Raw genomic sequence first — 16,420 nt, 5'->3', positions numbered from 1 at the left:
ATTTCTCTGTCTTGCAATAGATATTGAGGTTTTGTCACAGATGATTGACATTTTTATGCCGCTTTTTCCAGAATCTGTCAGTACCAATTTGGGCAGGAAATATACCCAGCAATCAGGAAAATTTAGACTCCTTCTGTATCTTGGGGTTGGACCTTATTCAACCTTATGGAATTATTTTACTTTTTCCTGTTCTCTGGCTAGTGGCCTATGCTTCTAGGTGGTATGCTACATGTGACATTTAGACTGTGCCTATTTAGGAAAAATGAAGGCAATAACTGCATGGACAAATGCTTTCAGCAGGCGGCTTAGCAATGTCTGTTCTAGTGTTGCTATCCAGCGTTCTTTGATTGGCCTTATTCCCTCAAAAAACTATTTTTCTTTTATTTTTAAAGGGAGGAATGCAACAAATAGATCTTGTCATCATGTAGTACATAAAATACAACCAGATCCAAACACTCCCTGGGGCATGGCAAGAAAAGCTCAATGTTCAGTCTAGCCTCATTTTGTCGGAGCTGCCTTTTAAACCCAGCCAGAACAATGTCTTCAGAATTCAGGGGGAGGTGCCAGATTGTGAACTGGAAGAGAGTTGAGAAATGACTGAACAAAGTAAGCGGTTTCAGCGAGCCGGACATCAGAAGCTCTCTTGTGCCAGTGCCATCCCTATTACCCTGCCCTTAATTAAAAGGGGGAGAAATAAAGTGGTCTAAGAATTAGTGTGCAATTATTCCCACCTAGAGAATCCATGTTCCATGTTCCCACCTAGAGAATCATATTTCTCAGAACCATGTTTAACAGGGTAACTCAAATTCCATGAAAACTAAGAGAGGTTCCATACATTATGCAAAATGTGGTTGGTGACCTAGGTAATAGAATGTGAGTTTGTAATATATGCAAGAATATACTCCATATAGCATTTTAATTTTTATAGATAATGCATAACAGGCCATTATTAAAATAGACTTTTTTCACTCCACTAATTGCTACAGTTTACCATTCTTTTGCTGTAACACAGTGTTCTTTTCTATATTTATTATACCTTTGTGACACACTCTTGGTAGAGAAGATGAGGTGGCATATATGTCTTCTCTGCCTTTAATGTTATCCTTGCAGCATCCCTGAGAAGGCATGATGCCCAAAATGAGTAAGATCTCACTCCCTAAACAACAATAATTCCTACTGCTTTGTTTTTAGAAAAACATCTCAGGTTTTTTTCTACTAGGTAAAAGTAATCAATAAATATAGATGGAGTTTTAGTTTGTGGGATAAGAAGCTATATATTAGAACAGCTTGATATATTTCAAGACAGGCAAGGAAGTAACATGAAAATCAACAAGTTTAGCTTGTGCATGGCTGCTTCAAACTTGTGTGATTTATTTTTTTCTCCTGATTCGATCTGTTCCATAGTATTATTGGTGTATAAGACAAGAGCCTAAAATCCAAATTTTGTATCAAAATTGGTGGGACCAATTCCGTAACAAATAATTAACTTTTAGTTTAAACAGAGGGGATTGGATCCAAAGGTACTCATACTGTAAGTGGACTCAGAGAAGTTGAAGAGATTTAATTAATTAATTTATTTGGTTTCTATAGCCACCCATCTCAGCAAGTGACTGAGCAAGTGACACAAATTAGTTGTGACTAATTTTTGTCCGTTAGCTGTTAGTATATCTAAGTTTAGATCCAATCCTTTTTTAAATTTTTGCACCATTATTCCATTTGCTACAGCAGAAATAGAATCTCTTGCTCTCTGTTTCCTTCTCGTATGGTAAGTTATGACATGTACTTGTTTTTGTTTTTTCAACAGAAGGAAGCATTTATAAATATGTACTACATTCCTTGTGCTCCCTAGTCAACAACCTTTGCTTAGTCTATTGCTAGCACTCCATTCTTTCTGCAGTGGCTTTGGGTCCAATTCATGCGAAGTCTTTTGTTCTATACTGGAAGTAGTTTTAGTCTACCTTGGATACAGAGGGATATGGACAACAGTTATGCAAGAAGATGTTATTTTAATGCAGCTGGCAGCATTTCTGTGATCATAGCAATGAAGTAAAATGCTGGTATCTCGCAGGAATTGTTGCTGATTGTATGTTGGTCTTTTATATGCCCAAGAACAATTAGTACTGTACAGTAAGGGTGGCCAGAGGTACCACTGGACCCTCTAAACTTGTTTGCATGTCTCTCCTACCTTCATTCAAAATAAAGATTGTTATTTTTTAAAAAATATATATACCAATATAGGTGTAGTTGTGCTGTGACTTTGTTACAGTGCCTCAGCTATTGTACTATGGTCCTCTATAGCATTATTGTACAGTGCAATTATTATGTATTTTAACTTTGTTAAAAATAACAAAGTTATTTTAAACTTGGTTTGTATTTTTGTTTCAAAGTTTTATTTTGTGTGTGGTTATATGCGTTTTGTTGCTGGCCACCCAGGGGTTTGTGTTTGAGACAGACAGCCTTGTAAATTCTCTAGATAAATACGTAGCCCAGAAATAAGATTTCACCAATCAAGAGATGTCAGTGTTGCCATTCAATCTCTTGTGAAACTTCACCATTCATGTATGAGATTTTATTGTGGAACTGCCAAAATCTCATGAAGATGTGGCAATTAGAATATTTGAGAGGGCAATTAGGCTAATGCATGGCTTCAGGCATTAAATCCGTGCACCAGAAAATACCACCACCTCTGTTGTACAGAAAGTACCTTGTATAAATAAGCCATTATTAAAGTGGGGAAGAAACTTTGAAAGAGAGTCAATTGGTAAAGCTCCTTCCTGCTATAAAATTCTTTTCTGACTCCAATTTTCTGTTTTTTTGAAGGTCCTTTGACAGGAAATTGGACCTGTATACAATCAGAACATTATTTTAGATGGACATGCTATTGATCCAGCATTTGGTGCAGTTCAGAACATTTTTAAGATTTTGCATTTTCTTTCTTTTAGGGATTAGATGCCATCAAGCATTCAAAAAGCAATGAAATGGAGAACAAAATCCAATTTTCTCCAAAAGTGGATTTATGTAGCATTGGGAAAGTGTAAATATAGTTTCTCAAGAGCACAGGCATCCTTGAGAATTGCATTTTCCTACATTTCTGGAAGAGGGGGGCTGTTGCTTCTCTTCAGTGTTTATTATAGCATAACATAATAGAATGGAGGAAATTGTGGCATTTTGTTAGGTTTTTGTAAAAATCCTCACTAGTCCCTCTACCTTTCCTTTGCTTTCCCGGGAGTCTGCCTATGTGGATGCCTTTATGCCTCTCCTTCCCGCATACCTCCTTTGATGCTAATATAGGCCTCTCCTTCCCTCCCTCCCTCCAGCGTTGCAGTAATCATAACAACAGGGAACAGGTTGTTCTTTTGTACAGTACCTATTCCTCTGTAGGTCCATGGAAACTTGTAGCAAGGAAGGAACAATAGTTCAGGTTCATTGAAACAATGTTATTTTGTTTTATTTTATTTATTTACTGTCCTGGCTTTATTATTCTTAAAAAATAACTCCTACTCTGCAACTTAAAGATGTTTTAAAAATTAAGGAAAGGGAAGGAAAGCTTTGCAATACTGTGGGCAGAGGGTGGGAAAGCAAAGGGAGCGTGCTTTACCCAGCCTGGGCAGAAATTGAAAGGGTGCCCACTGGGAGATGTAAAGGTTGGATGGAGCACGTGCTTCTAGGGCTGATGATAGTTCATTGACTTAATTGCCCGTAGTTAGATCAACCGCAAGGTTATGAAAAACAGCAGCTGCTGACCAACAGAAAACAGAGCCCTGGCAGCCCTGGAAAGATATCCGCTCAGGACAGTGGCTACTCCCTGGAGGGAAGGGGCCTGCCAGGCACTGCAGCCAGTCGGAGCAGTCGGGGATGCTACTAGAAAGAAGAGGCCACCTGCTCTAAAGGGCTGAAGATGGCTCAGGTCAGAAAACAGCAGTTTTGAATGAAAGCCGGGAAACATGGGAGTGGGGTGCATCTGCTGTGGTCTGGGAGCAAAAGAAGAACGATGTCATCCATTCCTGCCCTCAGAAAGCAGTGAATGGCCTGCAGTGGTGACTACCAAGCAGAAAATACAGATCTGCCTTTTTTCTACATTAAATTGAAAATGAAGTGTCATAAAATGTAATTTATACCCTATTTAAAGAAGCCTTTCTTTTGATTTTTTTAATCCAGAAAATGCACGGCCTCCTTTTCAATACGTGCATCAGTTCATGGGCCCTCGCAGGTGGCACTACCCAGTGCAATCATTTGGTAGGTGGGTTCGCTCTGCTGGGAGGAATGCCATCCCTCTGATGTTTCCTCAGAAACCTGGGTGCAAAAGGGAGGTGGATCCCCTCCCTCTGCACTCTGTGAAATAATGCTGAGGCCTGAAATTCCAGGGGCCATTCGGGGATGCCAAAGTCAATAGCTGTCTGTATTTACCAGCTGCTGTTTCAGAATCTGAAGATATTTTATGCTTATCCCAGAGGAATTCCTAGAGGAATGTAGATAAGGCTGAATTAGTCATTGCTCTGTAGTAATTATACAGTACTTTTGTAGAGTACTTTATTTGATTAACATTATTTGGCTTAATGAGATCATCTCTGACCCTTAGGTAACCAGGGCACATGGGAGTACAGGGAAGAAACCTTAGTGGTGCCTTTGCTTGGTCAACATCACCAAGTGTGCTTAGCCTTGGGATCAGAGCCTGGTTCAGTGAGGTTTTTGTAGAAAAATCCTCTCTTGAACTACAAAAGGGAAGAGGGCCGTGGCATGGCTGCCTTTCTGCCCACCCTGAAATGATGGGATTTCTTCTGTCCTTCTCTCTCCAGTTCCTCTAAGGATCAAAAGTCAACTGACACCCATCAGCACTGAATGGATGTTTCGCAGTCTAATTTAGTGAATTGCCTTTTTAAATCTTCTGTATATCCATCCATATCTATATCTTGTGCCTGGCTGTTGTAGGAGGTGTCGGGATGTTGCTTAGAGGCAAAAGTGCTTGGAGCCCATTGCAAAATCCCCAGAGGGGCATGTTAAGAGGCCTTGGGAGATTCTGGGTACTGCAATAACTGTATCTCCAGGGCAGTATATAGAGGCAATGGAAGCATCTTATGTTCCCCTATGCCCTGCATCGTTTACTGTGCCATAATTTTATCCAGCAGCTGGGTTGGACAAAGGAATTGTAAGCCCCTACCCTCTTTTATATTAAATGCTAAAATTTGTTAGAGCTATAGTCTGGCTCCCCATGCCCCTCCCTGCTGAAGTAACTGTTATTTCAACCTGATTGTGTAGTTAAAATTTTAGAGTAAGTCCAAAGCAGAGTTCAAGCAGAAAGCTTTGTTCCCTGGCTTGCTATAACTGCAGCTAGATGAAAGACTGATTTGTCTTTCGTTTGTTTTGTATCTATGAGGTATACCTGTACTTTCCAACTTTCAAGACCTTAAACTGGATTTGGGGGGCAAAAGGTGAATCCAATTTAGGAACCTAGATGTCATAAATCCCCTGAGTGATAATAGAGCTTTATGCTACAGAATGTACATGTAGAATTGGAGCCTAAGATAAGCTAAAGAAATTTACAGAAAGTAACTTTTCTCTCTGCCTCTCTTCTTACAGCCTCCTGCACCCACCCAGAGCTTCTCTACTGGATGGGTAGCAGCTCTTCTGAGGCTGCTGGATGGTGGGAATCACTTTTAAAAAGTTAAGGGAATGAAACAGAGCCCTGGGCCCCCTCCCATAGGGAGGAGTGGGCTGAAAAGTTTTGTGAATTACCTTAGGTGAAGGTGTCATCCAGATCACATGTTGTAATCATGTATAGAAACATGGAAATACATGGGGAAATGGAGTCTTAGCCAGATTGGGACTATAGTTGCCACGTTACTATCTGAGGACATCTGTATATAGACACTGCTGACCCTCTCCCTCTATTCAGAGATCAGAAGATGAACATCAACCTTTATGTGCTAGAGGGAGCATTCTCACTTGCAGAGCAGCATAAATGTGCTGCTCAGTTGTGGTGTGGTATTAGCAGATTATTCCCAACTTTATCTTCTGTGTGGTAAAGTGAATGGTCTTTGCATTTGGAAGGCTCTTGTGAGCCTGTTTTCCATCTTGGTATACAAGTGTGTTCATTTCCTGTATCCCCAAGGAGCTGTATTCCTTAGTTGTATTCCCCTCTACTGGATGGGGTAGATGAGGATATGGGAGCAGTAAATATATTAAAAAAGAATCTTGCATCCACCTTCAAAAACGTTGGCAGAAAGGAATGCACAAAAGGGTAGATGGCAAAACAGAAGTGACTCATTCATTCATTCATTCAGTGCATTTTTATGGCTGCCCAACCCAGGCAATGTGACTCTGGGTGGTGTACAAAAAAGGGGGAAAAATCATACTGACAAATGCAAAGCAAAAGCAAAACATACCATAAAAACCTACTAAAAAAATAAAACGGCAACTAAAGCTGAATATACTGTATATTGGGGACTCTTCTCATCCTGACCTAAAGGCCCAGGCCGCTTCTTTGCACAGCTGTTGTGCACTGATGGGTAAGAATTGGGATGGAGGTTTAGAAGAGAGTCAGACTGCAACATCTGGATGAATTGTATGTATTGGACTATGTTGGCTTAATCTGTGTAATGTGCTCTGTTTCTTCTGATCACTTTGAGTGTAGTCCCAAAACTATGTAAGCCAACAAAACCTAAACAAACTAAATCTGAAATCTCAGCTAGTCTGTATTGATCCCCAGGCTAGCCCAGAAAGCTATGGGCACAAGAAAGGAAAACTACAACAAGCCAATTTTCATATGTTGCTCGGTACTTAATTGTGTTTGCATCGTACAAAAATAAGGATCTGGAGTGGTATCACAGCACAGCGTTTTGCACTAACCTGTGATTTGACATACCATGCCCTTTAACCTGAATGCAGGATTCAGCAATCTAAACAGTTATCAGAAGCTTGCAAGATTAAGGTTTTAACCGTACCTAATCTTTCTGTTTTGTGTTGCTTTTCTGATACAAGCTTAGTTTCCTACACTATATGTCAAACCATGTCTCTGTTCTATTTTAGTTACTCTTGCAAACTTCCTTTGTGACCTTGGGCAAAATATTGACCCCTTCTTCTTTCTTCCCTTGACAGGGTCTTGTGAGGATAAAGTTGTACATGTTTGCCAAGGCCTCAGTTAAGGCAGTGACAAATGTCACAGAATAAGTGCTTGCTGATAAAAGTAATAATAATAAAACATGTCTAGAAAAGTTTAGAACTAGATCTATTTTTGCTTGCTCTCTTCTTGGAGATAACATGGCGACGTACTTTGTGAAGACAGGCTAACAAAAATAATAGGGCACGTCTTATCTCATTTTCCCTTCTGCATCAGAGCAGAAAACTGTGAAAAGGCTTATTTCATGGATAATCTTTTGAAACTGTTGATGTGTTCAGTCTTTGCTGTGAAGAAAGGATGACGGTAAGGAAGTTGGGCTAGACTTAAGGGAATTTGATTTAAACAAATCCTAACCATCCAGATTTCAGTTGGGGGGGAACCAAGAAATGATGAATCTCCTAAAGGCTTATTAAGCTGGCTGGAGAATACACACACACACACACACACACACACACAAACTGTGTGTGTATACATACTGTATTTCATTCATTCTTCAGCAACATTGGCAGGAAGAGCACCTATTAGGGAGAGAACAAGGCTTTTGAGTTCTCTGCAATCTTCCTGCATCAAGGCAGACACTTTTGTGAATAGAAAAAAGGATCCACATGATTCCATCATCTGATATCATCCTTACCGTCTAGCATTCCAGCTTATCATTATCAAAACCTGCCTACCCACAGATTTTATTCTTACAAATCTTTTCTGGGAAGAAGTATGGTTGAAAAGCAATATGCTGATAATGGCGATCCAACAAAGGATCCCAAGAATGATTTTTGTGTTACTAAGTTTTGTTTGAGGCTTCATTTTGGGTCCCTTTGCATGGTCTGAGGTCCTGGAATGGCTTTCAGGGCCATTGTTTGGATGAACAAAATGATTTCATGTTGAGTTACACAAGAAGAGAATTGGGGGAGCTGTTGTAGAATGGGAGGGGGAAGAAGAGAGGAGAGATGACTATCAGCAAAGACCCATTTAAAAAAAATATTCAAGATTTCAATCAATCAATCAATCAATCAGTCACTCTTTATTACGGTCATAGGCCAATACAATGGTATTATTCTGTGAGTTAAACATAGTCATGCTTAAAATATTAAAAACATACAATCATATATATATATATGATATACAATCATGTATGTATGTATGTATGTATGTCTGGATCAAGTAAAATACACTAATTGTCTAACTGTGTAAAATCTAAGGTATAGCCTATTTTACCTATTTAAAAGTGTAAAATTTTAAGAATATATTAGATATGAGACACAAAACATGAAAAACTACGTTTGCAACTATGTTATATATATAGATAAGATATATAGATAATAATATAAAGAGTTACTAATGTATACAAGAGATTACAAAGATTGGCCCCTCTTGGTGTGTCAGATCTTCACTGCTCCAGCGCAGAACCTTGCTACCTGCACCCTAACTGTAGAATATTTGTCTATAAGCAGCAATTGCGTATACTCAGGATCTGTACATCCGGGATGTGTAGTAATCGCTTCTTGGCCTTTTGGCTAAAATCAAGTGTTGTATCTGTTCTTATCAGTTTAATATTCAAGATTTAGGCTGCAGGAAAACACCAAGACTGTTGTAAGTGTGCATGACTACTTACGACATCTCATGAATCATAGTTAGATAAAGCACTTCTGAAGAATAGTCATATGTGGTCTGTCTCCCTAAAGAGTGTTCTTGCAATATTGAAAGAAGGATGTTGACCCCCTGCAAAGTCTTGTGGAAACCTAACCTCCTTGGGACCTTCTCTGCATTATTTACCCTCAACTGGAATTGAGATGGGAAAGAAATCTTTATTAGCCATGGGCTTTTATCTCAGTATTGTATTTGGCTAAGTGATCTTACCAATGAGCTTTTAATGTGTGGGAACAAATTCAATTCATTCATTTGCAAGAGAGTTTTTTTTTATTATTATTATTTTTTTCCTTGGGCAGTGTGCAAGAACCAAGCTTCAGGACCTGAATGACATGACAGGATTTCTCCTGAGTGTTATAAACTGAAGCACCAAACAGAGCCCTTTGTTGTCTGTAGGTTTCTTTATTTTTGTTTAAAATGCTTTTGTGGTTAATGGAGAAAACAGAGGAATGAATTTCTGGGAAAGAGATAAGTGCTGGCCACAAGAGGTTGAAGAGACATTAAGAGTAAATTATTCTGAATAACAGCAAAAAGAACATAGGAAGAATTTTCTCCAAAAAAAAATACCTGTTTGAGAAAAAGGACTATTATACATGTTTTCCTAGCGAAGTGCTCTTCTTATGTTGAATCTGTTTTTCATAAAAGGCAACTATTCATATGTTAGAATCAAAGAGCTGGAAGAAGCCATTTAAGCCTTCAAGTCCAGCCCCTTGCTCAGTGGGGGAATCCAATTAAAGCTTCCCTGACAGATGGTTGTCCAACCTCCGTCTGAACACCTCCACTGAAGGAGACCCCACCATTTCTCTGGATAATTGGGGAAATAGTTGAGGACACAAGGACTGAAAACATTGCCCCCCACCCTTTACCACCCAGCCCATGCACTGAAATCTGATGGGGAGGTCCTGTTAAGAGTCCCACCAGTTAGCATGGCTCCCAATGAAGGGGCCAGCAGGAACACCCCAGGGATGAACTCTCTCTTGGAGAAAGTTCAGCTAGCACCTGCATTGGCTTTCCAGCCCCTATTCACCAAGGCATTTGCAAAATGAAGCTACTCCAGCTTAGGCTGCTGTGTGTGTGTGTGTGTGTGTCTGTTTGTTTGTCTTTGAGTCAGTGTTGACTCCTGGCAACTGCCTGGACTAGTCCCTGCAGTTTCCTTGGCAAGGTTTTTCAGAAGTGGTTTGCCATTGCCCCCTTCCTAGGGCTGAGGGAGAGTGACTGGTCCAAGGTCACCCAGCTGGCTTCATGCCCAAGGCGGGACTAGAACTCATGGTTTCCCAGTTTCTAGCCTGGTGCTTTACCCACCACTCCAAACTGGCTCTCAGGCTGCCTTTTAAACTATCTATTATGTTACTATCCCTTTTTCTTTTTAATGAACCTTATTTTTTCACACATGTTTACTTGTTTTAAGGATTGTTGGTTTTATTGTGATGGGTTGATTTCATTTTTTGCAGGGGGAGAATTATCTGGTAAACTGCACCAGGCAGTTCCAGAATAAGAGTGTTATGGGGAAAAAGAATAAAATATATAATGTGTGAGGTACTAGAGAGGGAAAAAAAGTCTCTTTTCAACTGTGTCTGGTAAGGTATCTCTAGGAAACTGCCAAGTAGGGCATCAAAGAAACATTTCTGTTCTGCTCTCTGATTAAAAAACAACAACCCTGAGCAACAGCTGCAGATATTAGTGCTGGAGCTGGAGCACAGACATCACAGGGTGGGATGTGTTTTTGAAGTTAATGTTAAACCCGCTATTGCATATTAAATGTGATTGTGGCATGTACAGTTTAGGTCAGGGTTAGGGTAGTGATACCAGTGTTTCTCAACCTTATGATTCTGGCAGCTTGCAGATGTGTGGACTTCAACTCCCAGAATTCTAGGAATTGAAGTCCACGCATCTTCAAGCTGCCAAGGTTGAGAAACGCTGAGTTATACAGGGGAGAGATCCCATGTTTAAGAAAGTTTGCTCTCGCTACTTCAGAAGCACAGCCAGCGTGTGTAGAACTAAACTAAACTAAAGGGCAGCAGCTCTAATCACTGCCCTTACAGTATTTCAAAACATTTTAGCCAATGGATCCCCCAGTCTGTTTTGGCCTTTTTTAGAAAAGGAAAACGGAACAGCTGTCCGATGATTTGGCTGAGTAATTTTGTATGCCATCACACCAAGAAACGGTCCCACCCTGTGGAACTGAATCATACTTTTCTGAAACCAAAATTACAAAGTAGCTGAATTTTTTTTTCTTTTGCAATCCAAACAAAAAACAAGAAACAAAACCTGCACAACAAACAGAATTCTCTTTTAATATTATCTGAGAAGTGACAACACTAGTAGGATTATACATGATTGTATCTAAGTTGAAATGTAGAAAATGTAGCTCTTGGGATTATTGTCTAAATGCCCAGATCTTTGGAATAAAATTGTTTTCTCCCCCCGCCCCTCTTTTTTCTTTAAAGGAAAGTACATAATCTCTAGCCAAATGCCCAAACAGTATTCACTAGCACCAGTAATATGATCTAGGTTATCTTTCACTGTGCAGATATCTGTAGCCACGCAGTAGAAAAAACATAAATGAAGAATTTTGCATGGATGAAAACTGCAGGAGCTGTTGAAAAAGCAAAACCGTGTAAATCAACCTGTGTCAATGTGTATGCTTTGTTTGGCATTTTATTGCTGTTTGTGTTTCTCTCTCACCATTTTCATGTGAAATATTTTGCAAAAGAAAAGAGAAAAGAAATACGGAATCCACAGTCTGCCCTAAAAATCCCTTGGCCCAAATTTGTGTGGAACCCCTGTACAAGTTAATTGTGTTTCAGCTTCGTGTAAAAGAATGGGAAAAATAATTTTCATTGGTTTTAAACTTTTTGATGTGAGTAGGTCTTAATGCAGCTGATCTGTAGTTGCTTTGGATACATTGACTTTATTCTCTAGAGAGGAAGAATATTCTTGCCAAAATACTTGCCTTTGTTACAACTTATTTCATGAGTTATCAAACTGAACCATGGCATTAAAAATAGGCCCTGGAACCCTGCCTCAAATTCATCCTTCATAGAACTTTTGCTATCAAGAGTAGTTTGTTGTAAGAGAAAATGCCAAAAGGAATGTGGAGACAGCTGATGCATAATCTGTCTGTGTAACAAGCCAATTATAAATGTTGGCTTTTGTTCAACAGGTAAGTTCACCATCACCAGACTTTTGAAATTGTTTGAATTAATTTGGTGGTGGTGGGAGAAATACCCTGCATGCGGATTTATAAACAAATAAATTTCAGCTTCCACATTTTGGGGAAGCACAAACATATCCAGTTAATTCACTTAGTCAGAAGATCAAGCAGATGGTGATTCATTTTTATTACTGTTAATAGCAGTGACAATAAAAACTACAGAAAATTCTTAAAGCACTCCCAGTGTCCTGAAACCAATTTTCATATCTATTGAAAACACAAACTATTAGCTCCAAACATTTTCTACTTGCCAAATTAGAATTAAGTTTTTTTGAATTCAGCACAGTTTGATTGATTGATTATGTGCCGCCATGTCAGTGTCAACTGTTTGTGACCGCATAAATAGATTTTCTCCATGATGATCTGTCCTTGATCTGGTCTTGCAGCTCTTCTAATGGTGCACCCATCACCACTGTAACTGAGTCCATCCACCTTGCTGCTGGTCATCCTCTTCTGCTCTTTCCTTCCACCTTTCTCAGTATTAAAACCTTCTCCGGAGACGTAGGTCTTCACACAATGTGTCTGATATAGGACAATTTGATCTACCCTTTGTTCATCCTCCCAGGAACATCCCTACCACTCCACAATAAGGCAAATTAACAGGACTTGGGGAGGTCAGTACAGTTTAGTCCCAGAAGAACAAATATAATAATGAAAACCAATACTCCTAATTTATGTATGTTTATTTTATACAATAGTTAGCTTTTCTCTTAAATACAACAGCGCTCAATACATTAACAAACTCTGCTATTGCTGTGCTGCTTCTCCATGGTGTAGAGAGAGCAAGTAAGGGACACGTTGGGCATTCTAGTAGATGAATCATCCCTTTTAAGGGATTCCTGCATCACCTATTCATGTATACAGGTAGTCCTCATTTAGCGACCACAATTGATACTGGCAACTTGGTTGTTAAGCAAAGTGGTCGCTAAGTGAAACCCTGACCCTGCTTATGATCTTACTTCAGCTTTCCTTTGCTTTACAAACCTGCAAAAGTTGTAAAAGTGAGGATTAGTTGCAAAGTTACTTTTTTATCATTGTCGCAACTGCGAATGGTTGCTACATGAAGCAGTCGCTAAACGAGGACTATCTGTAATGCAGTACTTCTTAATACTCCTAACAATGATGATAAGTAACTAGGGAATTCTATACAAGACCCATCGTCTACAGTGACAATTGTATTCCATATATAATTGGAAGGAATTATGGGTGAAAGGTGGAAGGTCCCCTGTGCAAGCACCGAGTCATGTCTGACCCTTTGGGGGGGACGCCACTTTCGCAACGTTTTCTTGGCAGACTGTAGAGCGGGGTGGTTTGCCATTACACCAGATATATATGTTCCACATCACATTGTAAGGAATTTACTGCTTTCTTAAATAATTTCTAGAAAACCAGTTATGCATTTTGTCTTACTTTTCCAGGAAACCTCGTATCATATTTACTTGAGAACAAATTACAGCATTCACTACAGGGGAAATGTGATTTTATGCAGTAGTTTATGACAGCTATTTTCAGATGAATTTTATATGCTGGCAGATGAAGCACTGGGTGGTGCATACAGCATAGTTCTATTTGTAGCTAAGCGTGGAACTTGGTGTATCAAAGGACACCCTACTGGTCTTACAAAGAGTTCTTCATGCGGAGGTGGTACATTGGACTCTCCAAAAAAGCTTTTGCTCAACTATAGCTTTGAGCCTGAAGATCCCACAGCCCCCTTTTACGTATTCAACCGTAGTTTCAAACGCCAATCCCAGCTCTGTCCTAAAGCATAATTAAAAAATAAATAAATTCAGAAATATAAAGAAGAAAAAGCATGACTGATCCGCATTGCTGTATTCAGCTTTCAGTCAGTGAAACTATCTGTAGGGAGAGATTGAGACACATGACAACCAGAATGGTGTAGCGGTAAAGGGGCCGGCCTAGGAATGGGGAGAGCCAGGCTGCAGTTCTCCTGCAGGCATGGAAGCTGGCTGGATGATTTCAAGCCCTATACTGGGAAGTAGAAAGACATCTGTCTACTGACATACACTAGACCAGCAGAGTAGATTATATTATATATCACTATAGTAATACTATATACTACTATATATTACTATAGTAGATTATATTATATTATCAGGCCTTTATCCTTCAGTAGACTGATTTGAGTGGAGTGTGTGTGTGTGTGTGTGTATTAGCACTGGCTATAATCCAAATAATTTAGAGTTAAGTAGTGTGCAGAGGTGATACCTGTGATTGCGTTATACCTATCCTACAGCTGTGGTAGGGAAGGCAACCTTTTGGGGGCCAGCTGCCAGACTTAACTGGGGCGGGTATGTGAGTGCCTCAAAATGGAGGGGGCCTAGTTTGGGAAGGAGTTTTGGGAAGCTTATTGCTTCTTTAACTGGAATGTGCCCATTTTAAGACTTGTGTTATAGTATTGCTGTTCAGCAGTGGTTCTCAGATGGGAAAAGTTGGTCTGTCTTTGAAAATAAGTCCCTCTCTTTCTCCCACGGTGGTTGGAGAGGAAGATTTGCACCAGTCCCACAGCCCCTGCCCTTTTCCAGTGCCCCTCTTCTTCCTGCCTCTTGAAAAGCAGCATTCAGTGTCAAGAGGCCTTCCTTGCGGCCTTGTGCTCCGTCCTTCAAAAACCGCTCTCTTTGGCTCCCTTCCTAGGTAGGTAGAGCTTGGCTATTTAAGGCTAGTGCTCCCTCCTGCCTTTCTCTTTGCTCCTTCAAGGACACCCCTTGCCCTTCTCTTTTGACAGGCTGAGGGCTGAATCTGACTGCTGGCCCAGCAGGATCACAAGGCTTGGCCGCAGCAGGTCCTTCTTAGCAGAGCACATAGGCTGAGCCTATAGATAGGAGGCGTTATGGCCTCAGGCATTTGTTGTTGGAGTGAAGCCTGACTGACTCCTAGAAAGGAGTGATATGAAAGACTACCCAGTTAGTCTAGCTGGTGGCACACTGAGCTCCTGTAAGTTCGTTTAGGGTGGTTTGGCAATGTGTGCCTTGCAGGAAAGGAATGAGTCACATGAGAGTCATTTCAAGTCCAACACGCTCTTTTTCCTTTAGGCTCTTGATTCACAAATAAAGGATCTTGTGACAAAGCCAGAAGCCTGGCAATGTATCACTTTTCTTTCCTCCTCCTCCTCCTCCTCCTCCTAGGAGAGGGAGAGTGGTGACATGCTGTTTTTTACCAGGTTAATCCAAAACAAATCAATAAAAGGAAGGGAAGGGGCAGTTTCCTGCAAATGTGTTCTGAATCTGCAGCTACATGGCAGTACAAATTAAGGGGAGAGTTTATATGAGGAACAATCACAAGTCTGTTCAAACAAAGCAACCCAAGTATAGTATACTTCAATCATAATGCTGGGAAGCAAGAAAAACATTTCAGACTTTCTCCATCAGATTTTGTTTTCAGACTGACAACCCCATCATCCTCAGCCCTGAATTTTCTCGAGAAGAGTAGATTGGAGGTGATTAGAGCTTGGATGTGGCCTAGGGAAGAGACATCCATTGGGAGAGGGATGCTTTCAAGGGCAAGACAGGGGAAGAACTATGAGAAACATGTACAGGAAGAGGAAGAAAATGGAGTGGGAAAAGGCCTTATGGAATGAGTAAGCTATGACTTGCTAAGTTCCTCTTCAGACCAACCTCAGCAATGAACTCACTGTGCTCTTAAAGCAAGCCACAAGTACGCCAGACCCATCATTTTCTCCCTTTTATTTAACAACAGTCAGTGTTCAAGATAATACAGTATGGATATTTTGGAACTATTTGACAACTTCTTTCGATTTGTTCACTCCCATCCACTCCATTACTAAACTTGGGCACCATTCAAAAAACTAGGTGTCATTAATGTCCTCACAACATCTCTTTGCAAGCTCCCATGACTCTCCCAGTGGTTTTGTTTAGATATTTAATGGCACTGGGAGAGGGTGGAGTTCTTTGGTTCTCCAACACCACCTTCTGGACAGAACTGCAGTTTAACAGAATCACCAAAGCCCAGCCATGCCAGACAGTCCAAAAGGATGCTGTGGTCAGTGGTATGTAGCCATAAGAAGTCCAAAAGAAATAGCAGTGGCTTATTCTCAGGACCATGTCCAAGCACAGGTCATTCCCCAAGGCAACCAGAGCAAGGTTAGTCCCATATCCCAGCTGAGAGCCCAACTTAATTCCATGTTGGTAGCTAGATTTATGGGGCAGGTTCATTGATGAACGCATGGAGTGTGATGAACCATCTCCCCATTTTCCACCCACATTTCTCTTCCTCCTCCTTTGTTTTCTAGGTTGACAAGTCATCTGATGAAAGCAAAAGATGAAGTTGCGGGGTTGGCAGGCTCTTGTTTGATCTCTAACCATTTTGGGAAAGGCAGAAAAACAGAATAAGCTGTTGCCAGACTGCCCTAGGTTTGGTCATCCAAAGATAAGAAGCTCAGAACATAACAAAGCATAAGTAAAACA

The 16,420-nt window shown here is 40.4% G+C and overlaps 1 protein-coding gene and 1 pseudogene across 4 annotated transcripts in view; both read left to right on the top strand.

The window, feature by feature from the left end:
• Positions 1-16,420, top strand: part of NRP2 (neuropilin 2) — a 179,362-nt gene that overhangs the window by 54,997 nt on the left and 107,945 nt on the right. The window lies entirely within an intron of this gene.
• Positions 8,612-8,838, top strand: LOC134488739 (U2 spliceosomal RNA; annotated as a pseudogene).

Source organism: Candoia aspera, chromosome 1 (assembly GCF_035149785.1).
Source record: "Candoia aspera isolate rCanAsp1 chromosome 1, rCanAsp1.hap2, whole genome shotgun sequence".
Taxonomy (NCBI): domain Eukaryota; kingdom Metazoa; phylum Chordata; class Lepidosauria; order Squamata; family Boidae; genus Candoia; species Candoia aspera.
The sequence above is the reverse complement of the archived record's forward strand: the minus strand, read 5'-3'. Positions and strand labels throughout refer to the sequence as shown.